The sequence below is a fragment of the Tenrec ecaudatus genome, chromosome 12 (assembly GCF_050624435.1).
Source record: "Tenrec ecaudatus isolate mTenEca1 chromosome 12, mTenEca1.hap1, whole genome shotgun sequence".
NCBI lineage: Eukaryota > Metazoa > Chordata > Mammalia > Afrosoricida > Tenrecidae > Tenrec > Tenrec ecaudatus.
The window spans coordinates 16833642-16844393 of record NC_134541.1 but is presented as its reverse complement, the minus strand read 5'-3'; positions in this window follow the sequence as shown (position 1 = coordinate 16844393).

Genomic DNA, 10752 nt, shown 5'->3' with positions numbered 1-10752 from the left:
GGATAAGTCATGAATGACTTTTGACCTAAGCCCATGGGAAAACAGAGTTGCCATCTATTGAGATGGGAGAAGCCGGTTGAGGAGGCTCGGCTCATAGTTTTCTGGTGGAAGAGAATTGCAGGCAGGGACCATGTCTGGCATGTGTGTTAGATATCTAAATGAAGACATATATGCTAGTTAAGAAGGAAGTGTGTGTGTGTGTGTGTGTGTGTGTGTATGTGTGTGACTAAGTTTGAGTTACTAGGCACTTTCCAGGTAGAAGAGGCAATAGGAACGAAGGGGGAGAATGAATAAGGAATATGTTCAGACGGCAGAATGTACTTGGCATTCCTGGACAAGGAAAGGAGGAAGAATCAACAGTGATTCTAAGGCTGTGAATATCTTGCTCTCAAAGATGAGACAGGAGCTACGCTGGTCACACTGATAAAAGTGTTGAGTTCCCAGAGGATGGGACACAGGTGGGAATTCTCTCTCTCAGACAACAAACAAAGCCAACAATTGAAAGTGACAAAAAGGAAGGGAGACTGGAACAAAGAGACGTGTAGACTCCGACCAGAGGTAGGGCCGGACATGGACGTGGTCAGAGCCCATTGCTGGACGTTTTGCATTCATAATGGCAAAAAGCCCTTCAAAGTGCCTGCAAGCTGATATCATCCTGTTTTACGTAGAAGGAAGCTGAGGAAACTCAGAGAAGGGAAGATTACTTGACGCCACAGATGGCAAAATAGCAGAGTTCCCTATCCTGAGTAAAAGCCACGGAGTCTCTGAGAACTTCTGAGGGCGTAAGAGTACTGAAGGCAGACGAGGGATCCAGGGCTGGGAGAAGGGCAACAATGCCTACTCCCATTCATTCGGGATATGACTGTGCCAAAGCAGCCCTGGAGCCACAGGGAGTGAGATGTTGGGCTGCTTAGCCAAAGGTCAATGGTTCTAACCTACCAGATGCTCTGTAGTCATAAGACGAAGCAATTGGCTTCTGTAAAGATTTCGGTCTTTGGAAAAGTGATGGAGCAGTTTTGTCCTGGGGGGTTGATAAGGGTTGGAACCCTGCCAATGGGTTTGGTCTGGTTTGACTAGGTGCCAAATGACTCCTGGGTGGTACACACAGTCAATGTGGTCTCCTGGGAATGGACAGGTTGGATGGAGGCTAAAGTCCAGTCCACCCGGAAGCGCCTTGGGAGAAAGACTTGGTATCTACTTTCAGAAAAACCAGTCCCTGGGGACCCTATGTGGCACAGCTCTATTCTGACAGACACGGGCTTGCCGTGAGTTGAAATCGACTCAGGAAACTGAGTTTTATGTGCCAAGCACACACATCATCTCTAAACTTACAACCCACCCTGGCAGATTCCATTACCATTTCAAATTCCCACAAGCCGAGGCTCAGAAATGCAACCTCTTCTTCAAGATTACACAGCGGGGAGGAGACGAGCCAGTCAGGGTGCAGTGTAGCAATGATGAAACATACAGCTTTCCTCTAGATCCTAAATGCTTCCTCCCCACTATCCTGATCCCAATTCTACCTAGCAAATCTGGCTAGACCAGAGGATGTACACTGGTACAGATAGCAACTGGAAACACAGGGAATTCGGGGCAGATGATCCCTTTAGGACCAGTAATGAGAGTGATGATACCAGGAGGGTGGAGTGAAAAGGGGAAACTGATTACAAGGATCTACATATAACCTCTTCCCTGGGGGACGGACAACAGAAAAGTGGGTGAAGGGATACATCAGACAGTGTAAGATATGACAAAATAATACTTTAATTATCAAGGGTTCATGATGGAGGGAGGAGTGGGGAGGGAGGGGAAATGAGCTAATGCCTAGGGCTTAAGTGGAGAGCAATGTTTTGAGAATGATGAGGGAAATGAATGCGTGCTTTAGACAATTGATGTATGTATGGATTGGGGTAAGAGTTGTATGAACCCCAATAAAATGATTTTAAAAAAAGATTACCCAGCCAATAGCAAGAGAAGCTGGGATTTGAACTCAAGGCTCTCCGATTCCAAAACCTTCGCTCTATAACCTGCCAGTTGACAAGAGGCCCCTCCGAACCCTTCCGGCAGAGCCGCTCTACTTTCCACCATTCTTCCACGCTAAGATAATGTGATTTTGCGTTTGATCTAATGGATTTGGTTTGAGCCCTCTTGGCTGTGAATTAGAGGAGGGTGAAGGCTGAGACCAGGCCACTGGAAGGAGCAGTGAATTTGGTGGCGATTCCAGTGCTGGCAGGCACCTCTCCCTCCATGAAGACAGGCTAGGAGATGCTGCCAGGCCCAGCAGAGAAGGAATTTGAAAGTCGCCTTCAAGTCAATTAAAAACAGCAAACAAACAAACCCCTTTTGGGTTTGGGTGAAAGTTTACAGAACAGGTTCGTTTTCCATTCAGCAGTCTGTGCACATTTTGTTTCACAAGCCGCAGTTGCAATTTCCTCGGTGTAACTGCTCTTCCCATTTCCTGCCTGGATTTCCTGTTCCTTTTTGTCTCTCTTACGGCCCCCTCCCTGCCTTTTGAGCTTTGTTTTGGGCGGGTGATGTCCCTTTGGGTCCATGTGCTGGATGGTACTGAGCAGCATGTTGTTCCCTGGGGCGATGACCCGCTTTATAGGTCTTGTCTATTGGGCTGAAACTAGAGACCTGAGGGGTGCTCTAAGTCCATTCTAACTCTCATTGAGTGTTTGTGCTGCCGAAAAGAAATTAGCCCTGGGAGGGGGGCGAGGGGGCGGGGCAGGGTTTGCAAAGCTCTGACGTGTGTGGGCAGGAGCTCCCCAGGGCTGTCTTCAAGCTGTCAGCCTTTGGGTTTGAGGTCCAGTACTTAATTCCTTAGGACACACAGGGACTCTTTCCTTCCTGCTCACCCGCTGCAGTCCAGTCGATTCTGAGTCACAAGGACCGTATAGGACAACGTAGAACTGCCCCATGGGACTTCCAAGACTGTAAAACTCTGTGTGTGGGGGGGTGGGGTGGGGTGGGGTGGAGAGTGGAGTGGGGGCTGTTCAGAATCTCTGATCTTTTTTTTGTCCATCAAAAACAAAAAAACAAACAAACCCTCCAGTCTAAGGTCTGAATGCATCTGTGAACCTGTGATAACTTTGAACTCACTCATATGAATAGCAAAGAAAAAAACCTAAAACCTAAAAACTAAACTCACAGCCATCAAGTCGATTCTGACACATGGCCACCTCAGAGGACAGGGTAGACCTGCCCCTGTGGGTTTCTGAGACTTCTTCCCGCCCCGCCCCCCGCCCCCCCCCCGCAATAGTTTTATTGGCACATCATTTGGATATCATACAGTTCAATCGTTCAAGCAGATCAAGAAGAATTGTACAATCATTACCACATCCATTTTAGAATCCCCCTCCCTCCTTTCTGGTTAAATTGCCTTTAAAATGAGTTCTGGTGCTCCTTCCCCGCAAGGCTGTCAATCTTCCGGGAAGCAGATTGCCACCTCTCTCTTCCGCAGAGTGACTGGTGGGCGGGAAGCACCGCCCTTTCTGGTTACCAGGGGAGTGCTTAACTGCTGCACCACCAGGGAGGCATTCTGCTGTGAACAAACCCACAGCACTGAGTGAGTTGGCTTAGCTCACAGGCTGAAGGGAAAGCCCAGAAAACCTGCTCTGGGAAAGACAGTGAACGAGGCTGCGGCACTGGTCTGGCCAGAGCGCGGCTGAGCGGATGCCATGCATGTCTGGGACCTTTTGTCCTTCAGCACTAAAAATTAAAATTCCAGGGAGAGCCACTCTTGGCCTGCAAGTAGAACAGGCCCTTTGATTAACTGTTCCCCCTGCCCCACCTGCCTAGGGGGAAGAGAGTCATTTTTCCCAAAGCAAAGTCAGAATATTATTAACAGAAAAAGCACAGAGCAATGGGATCGCCACTCTACCCAGCGTGCGCGGTTTCCACGGAGTGAAGGACAAAGTCCCATTGTGCGGCAAAGATACCCCCGTTAGTTCCTGAGAATTTCCTAAATCTTTTATGTTAACCTGTGTACAGCCAGGTAGAGTGGGCCCGTCTACAGCTGACTAATACTAACCTCCTCTCTTTCGCTTCCATGATACATATGATTTTATGCTTATGGGTTTAGGTTCAGATGTTTGCATGCACTATGTGTATATGTTAACCTGAGACACAACGGAACAAAACACTGCCCAGTCCTGCCGCCTCCTCATAAGGGTTATGATGTGCCCTGGCCCTCTGAGTCAGAAGGGGCTCGGTGGGGGTGAGTTTGGTTTGGGTTTGGAGTCCTTTGTTGGGGCCACAGTGCCCATCTAGCTTATCGAAGGCCCTCCTCTCGTGCTGACCCCCCACTTTCCCAAGGCTGAGACCCTTTTCCAAGCACTGGTCTCTTTCCTGATAACATGTCTAAAGTAGGTGAGACAAAGTCTTGCCATCCTTGCTCCTAAAACAAGGAGCATTCTGGACATATTTGTTTGTTCTTTTGGCAATTCACGGAATGTTCGATATCTTTGCAGCACCATGTTCTAGTGCATTGCTTCTTCTCAGGTCTGCCTCACGCATGACCCAAATGTCACCCAAAAGGCGATTAAGTCAGGTGTACCGTAGGCTGCGTTTTGTTCTTCAGCACTTTACGCCAGTCTGCGTGGCCGGCTAGTCCCATGTAATATATTATCTGCTTTCTTGACGGCTACCTCCACGGGCGTTGGTTGTGGTTCCAGGCAAAATAAACCTCTAAACCTTCGATCGGTTCTGTTTATCGAGATGTTGTCCTATCGGTCCAGTTGTGAGGCTCTTTGCTTCCCTGGCCCTGAGTTATGCATCCTCCTGGCTGCCACCGTGGGCTCACGCATAGGAACGCTGGTGAGGACAGCTCAGGAGCAGGCGGCCATTGGGCACAGGGTCCCTACGGGGACCCAGAACTGACTTGGTGGCACCGCACATCATACTCCCTGCTGCTGCCCTTGACTTCCATCAGCGAGGGCTTCAGGCCCTCCTCGCTTTCAGCAAGCAGGCTCATGTCGTCTGCACAAGCAATCCTGAAGGCCCGTTCTTCTTCATACGGGGAAAATGACACGCAATTCATACGTTCGTTTCGTAAATCCGAGATGCCTTTTATTGAACACTTGCTATGTGCCTACCCTAGAGGGCATGCGTTTGAATGCCCACATGTAAAATCAGAGGTGAATAAAGCAAGTGGTAAGGAATTAGGGGGGACTAGAGAGACTGCTCCCCTCCTACAAAGAAGCAGCCCTGCTTAGCTGTACTTCATAGTGCTCTGAGTACACAATGGCCAGCCGCACCCACATCCCTTAGCCTGGTTCCCCCCCAAAACCAAATGCACCTGCTATTGAGTTGGTTGAGACGCAGAACGACTCTGCAGGACAGAGCAGGACTGCCCACAGGGCTGACACGGCTGTGATCTTTGCTGAGGCAGGCGGCCACGGCTTCCCATAGTTGAGTGGCTGGTGGCTTTGGGCCACAGCCAAGTGCCGAAGCACCGTATCACCAGGGCTTCTGGGAATTTGCGAAGAATGCAGATTCTCAGGCCCCGCTGGAGGACTGTGATCCAGGCTTGCGTCAGCCCTGCAGCTAATCTCCCCTCCCCGCGGCTCAAAGCCAGCGAAGTGTTTCCTCGCTGGTGCTCTTTGCTGATGCTCTTCTTAGTTGGAAGACAGAGAACTGGCTGATGGCAGTTCTTATCTCATCTGATCTCTGTGGCTGGAGGGAGGGAACCTGGTGAACATGCCGCCTCTTAAACTTCACTGGTCATAGGTCACCTCTATTCATAGGGTTACATCTAATCTCAAAAGGGTAGGCACGGGCATTCCTACTGTGTGTGCAGGGGCCTCCGAGACCTGTGACTGCAGGTGACGGCTGCTCTGTAAGACTGCTAGGCGCCCCGGTGACATGATGATCCAGAGCTCAGGTGCTAACAGAAAGGTCTATGGTTCAAAACCCCTGAGCAGCTTTACAGGAGGAAGGCCCGATGAACTACTCCAGCCTGGGAAAATCCCATGAGGCAGTTCTACTCCATCTGCAAGAGCCATGACACAACCGTAATGGAGGATTGTAGGCTTAGGCTGTTGCCAGAGATTTTTGCTTTTCCCAGTGTCCCATTTTTAAAGCTTGGGAATTCACTGACACTTTGAAAATGTACTGCTCCGGGTCACTTGGTAACCTCTAGCTTGTGGTTTGCCCTTTCACCTTGACAACAATCTTCCAAGGCCCCGTGGTACCCATTTTGTGGAGGCGGAGGGTATAGGTCCCCAGAGTGAAGGGCAACTCTAAGTCACACAGAAAGGGAGTGCCCTGAAGTGGGCCTCGATTGCCCACTTCAACTTCCGCCCTTTGACACCGAGGCAGGAGGTAAAATATGGGGCTGCACCGAGCTCAGGGCCTGGCACACAGGAGCTAAACTCTTTTGCCTGCCAAGGGCCCAATGCCACTGGCTAATGACCTTTTCTTCTTCAGTCTTCTCCCCAACTTCCCCCCTCCCCCTCAGACTAATGTGCATTCCTGTAGAATCAAGTCAGTCCGCAGGAGAGCCTGTGACGGTAGAAGGGTGAGGCTGAGCAGTTTCCCGGGCAAGGGGTTGGAGGGTGGTGAGATCATCCCGGAAGAAAGCTGTGCTCAGCCCTGCCTGGGGCTGAATGTCCAGTAGGCACCTGGGTCCACAGGCTAAAACCAGCTGTCCACCTAAATGTGCTGCTCTGCATGCCCTAGACGGTATCTCAGGAGGCTTCCCAGGGCTGGGCCCCTACCTGGCTCCTCCTCTTGTTGCTGTTGACTGTTCTTTGAGCTCCGAGCAAACAGCCTGGCCTCTCCCAACAACGGCATGTCTCCGGAGGCCACCCCCCCCCCCCCCCAGCAAGAGCCCTGGGGAGGAGCTTTCTCAGTTCCTCCGTTCTTTTACCATGTCCACCTGTGAGGGCTCACCTCACTGAGCCCTACTCCCTTCCTGCCCCAGTGGTCACTGGCCCCAGCCTCCTCCAGCTTCGAAGACCTCTTGAGGCTTACAGAACCTTGGGGAATGGTCACGGGAAGAACTCTTTTTTTTTTTTTTTTTCAAATTTCACAGTTTTGTTGGGATATGCTTCACAAATCAGGCAAATATGAAGAAGATTTTGTAGTTATCACCACAAACACATGTTCACATTTTCTTCTCATACTCACTGTTGTTCTTATTAGGTGCCCTCCAGTCGGTTCTGACCATAGCCCAGGGCTCAACAGAACAAAACACTGCATGGTCCTGCACCAGCCTCATAATTGTTTCTAGCCTGAGCCCATGATGACGCAGCCACTGTCAGCACTGTCAGTCCATCTCTTCTACTCCCTGTCCACTATACCAAACATGCTGTCTTTTTCTAGGGACTGATCTCTGGAAACATCTGTGAACATCTATGTTCAAACTCAGTAAGACAAAGTCTTGCCACCCTGGTCTGAAAGGAGCACTCTGGCTGTACTTCTTCCAAGACAGATTGGTTTGTCCTTCTGGCAGCCCACGGTCCTTTCACTCTTCTTCTCCTGCCCCACCGTTCAAATGCATGCGTTCTTCATCGGTCTTCCTTACTCAGTGTCCAACTTTCATTGAAAAGACCAGGGCTGTGCCAGGCTCACGTTAATCCTTAAAGTAACATCCTTGCTTTTCAATACTCCAAAGAGGTCTGGTGCGGCTGACGTACCGAATGCAGTGCGTCTTTGGATCTCTTGGATGCCGCTACCATGAGCATTGATTGTACATCCAAGCAAGAGAAAATCCTCTACAACTTCAACTTTCTCCGCATTTATCACGATGCATCCTGTTGGTCTAGTTGTGAGAATTTTGGTCTTCTTGACATGGAATTATAATCAGTACTGATGGCAGCGATCCTTGATCTACGTCAGTCAGCAAGTGCCTCAAGTCCTCCTCACTTTCAGCAACAAGGTTGTGTCGCCTGTAGCTTACAGGTTGTTAGTGAGCGTCCTCCCCTCCTGCTGCTGCATTCTTCTTCCTACAGCCCGGCTTCTCCGATGATTTGCTCAGCGTACAGATGGTGAGAGGATGCGCACCTTTCCGGATTTTAAACCATGCCGCATTCCCTTGTTCTGTTCGCACAGTTGATCCAGGTACAAATTCTGAGTGAGCACAACCAGTGTTCTGGAACTCCCCTTCTTCTCAAGGTTATCCAAGGTCATCCATAGTTTCTGATGATCCACACAGCCGAATGCCTTCGCAAAGTCAATAACACGCAAGTAAACATCCTTTTGGTGTTTTCTGCTTTGCGCTGAGATCCATCGACTCCAGCAATGATATCCATTTATTGTTGTGCGTTCCCACATCCCCTCATCCTCCCCTGCCATGCTCCTAGTAACTGTTAATCCAGTTACTCTCTCTGTAGACCTACCCAGCGTGGATTTCATATACGAAACAAAATACTATCATACAAAGCAAGCAAATAAACAAGCCCAACAACCATGACTAGACAAAATATACAAAAACCTCAATCAAAGAGAAAGCAGAAAATACAAAAAACTGTGACAACTTTAGAATGGGTCAAAAGGGAGATCAAGTGATAGGGTGTTACATTTTAACCTAGCCACGCCTCCCACAATCAACTTCCCAACACTCTCTGGGTGATAGAAAGGCCATGCACATCCAATGATCAATGGTGGTCAGAGGGAATTCCGTGGAGACTTAATCCATGCGGGGACCCTCTGAATGGATTTTGTGTTTCCATGGTCATCCATAGACCTCTTCAAACCAGTCCTCTCAATTTAAGTTCTGATACCATTTCCTTTTTTGGATTTGGGTTTTATTATTTACAGACTTTGGACCACACAGGCTGGTGTGCTTCTTGCATGTGGACTTAGTTGAGGCTTCACTTAGCTGGCTGCTTGTTTGAAGACAAGCCTTTAAGACCCCAGGCGCTATTCTTCACCCACCCCACCCCCCATCCCCCCTTGGCACTACCCTTTGATAGTGGGTTTCCATCTGGTTCTTCACCACACTTTGCTCTAGCACCCATGTCTTCAGTCATCTCTTCATGAGGGTGAGTACCAAGCAGGGCCGTGTCATAACAACTAATTGTTCTTAGATTGAGGCTAGAATTAAGTGTGAGTCCCAAATCTATTCATATAGCTATGGTTTATATATGTCTCTGGTTCACTTTAAAGACTTTGTTATCATTTCATGATAGAGAACATTATAAATCATCCCCCTGGGGCATATGTTAATTCTATTGATAGTATCATTCATTGAGCCAATGGTGTAGAGTTTAAAACACTGTTGAGAAAAGGAAATCACACAAGTACAGGCTGGCTTCAGAGGGCAATATAGGAAAGGCTGACTTAAACAGATTAATCTCTTAAGTGACTGGACAGTGTTTATATAAACAATGGGAGTTAGCGATTGGGCAAACTTTCAATACCACACCTTCACAAAGGCAGAACCATGCCTACAAGATTAATCCATGTCCTCCAAAAACAAGGAGGGCCTTACAATAGGAAATATCTGGTAGTCCCAGGCCACTGTTCTCCGGGCACCCTCAAAGCAGGGCCAGATGACCCCAGTTGCAGAACTTTGAGTTAGCTTTTATTTGCATTTCTCACACGAGGGAGTTTCAGCCTCAAGTCTCAGGGAGCACACCAGGGCCATCAATCTGCTAGAGCTGGGCTTGAGGCAAAGCCAGGTTAGCTTTGTGGGGTTTCCACATCAAACCCATCTATGAAGGGTGTTGAGCTGTTGGAAAGGCGAGGGTTTGAAGTACCAGGAGTCTGTAACACATGGCCGGAATCATGGCTGGATAGAAACTAGGTCAAAATGCCCGATTAGAAACTCAGCACAGGGCACAATCTTCCCCTTGGACTCTACATTTGTAGTGTTAAGTGGTTTTTCCCCATGTGGGGTGCTCTTCCTGGTTTACCTACCAGTAGTAATATAATAGCTCTCCCGGAGACATACTTGCCTCCCTGCTCCCCTTCTTGACTTGAATTTCCAGGAATGGACTATCACTCTTCTGGGCGTGTCTATTGATCTGGGGTGACCTTAGCAAAATGTTTTGCGGCAGCAACTGAGTGGTTTTTTCTCCCTTGCTCCCCTCTTTTTGAAAAACTGATCCCAGCTGGGGTGAGGGCTCCTCTAAGTGGTTTTTAGGTGTACTTATCAAGGGGGTAATGTCGTTCATGGGCTCTAGGCAGACTCTCCACCGTGCTGCTTGGGCGACTGAACTAGAAGATTACATGACCTGAGAAGAGAGGTCTGCCTTCTTCTCGGTGTTCATCTTTGCAGAGAGAGACTCACACAATATCTGTCCTTCGTGATTGACTCACTTCACTCAGCATAATGGTTTCCAGGTCATCCATGCTATGAGATGGCCCATGTTTTCGTCACCTTTTCTAGGGATGCACAGTATTTCACTGTATGTATGTACCCCAGTTTCTTTATTTATTCTCTACTGATGGGCATTTGGGCTGTTTCTGGCTTCTTGCTATACTGAACTGCACTGTAATGACTATGGGAGAACACACATCTGTTCATGTTCTGTCTCTTATTTCCTCAACAAAGGTAAGGCTGGACTATGTGATATTCCTAGTCCTGGTTGTTTTCGGTAGCTCCATATCACTTTCCACAATGATTGTACATATTTACAAGCCCACCAAAAAGGCTACGGGTTCCCATTTCCAGCATTGCTCTTCTCTGTTTTTTTTTTAATTGGGCTGTCATTGCATTGTGGGTGTAAGGTGATATTTCATCGTTGTTTTGATTTGCATTTCCCATATCTCTGCTGATCATGAGAATTCCCTCATGTGCTTGGT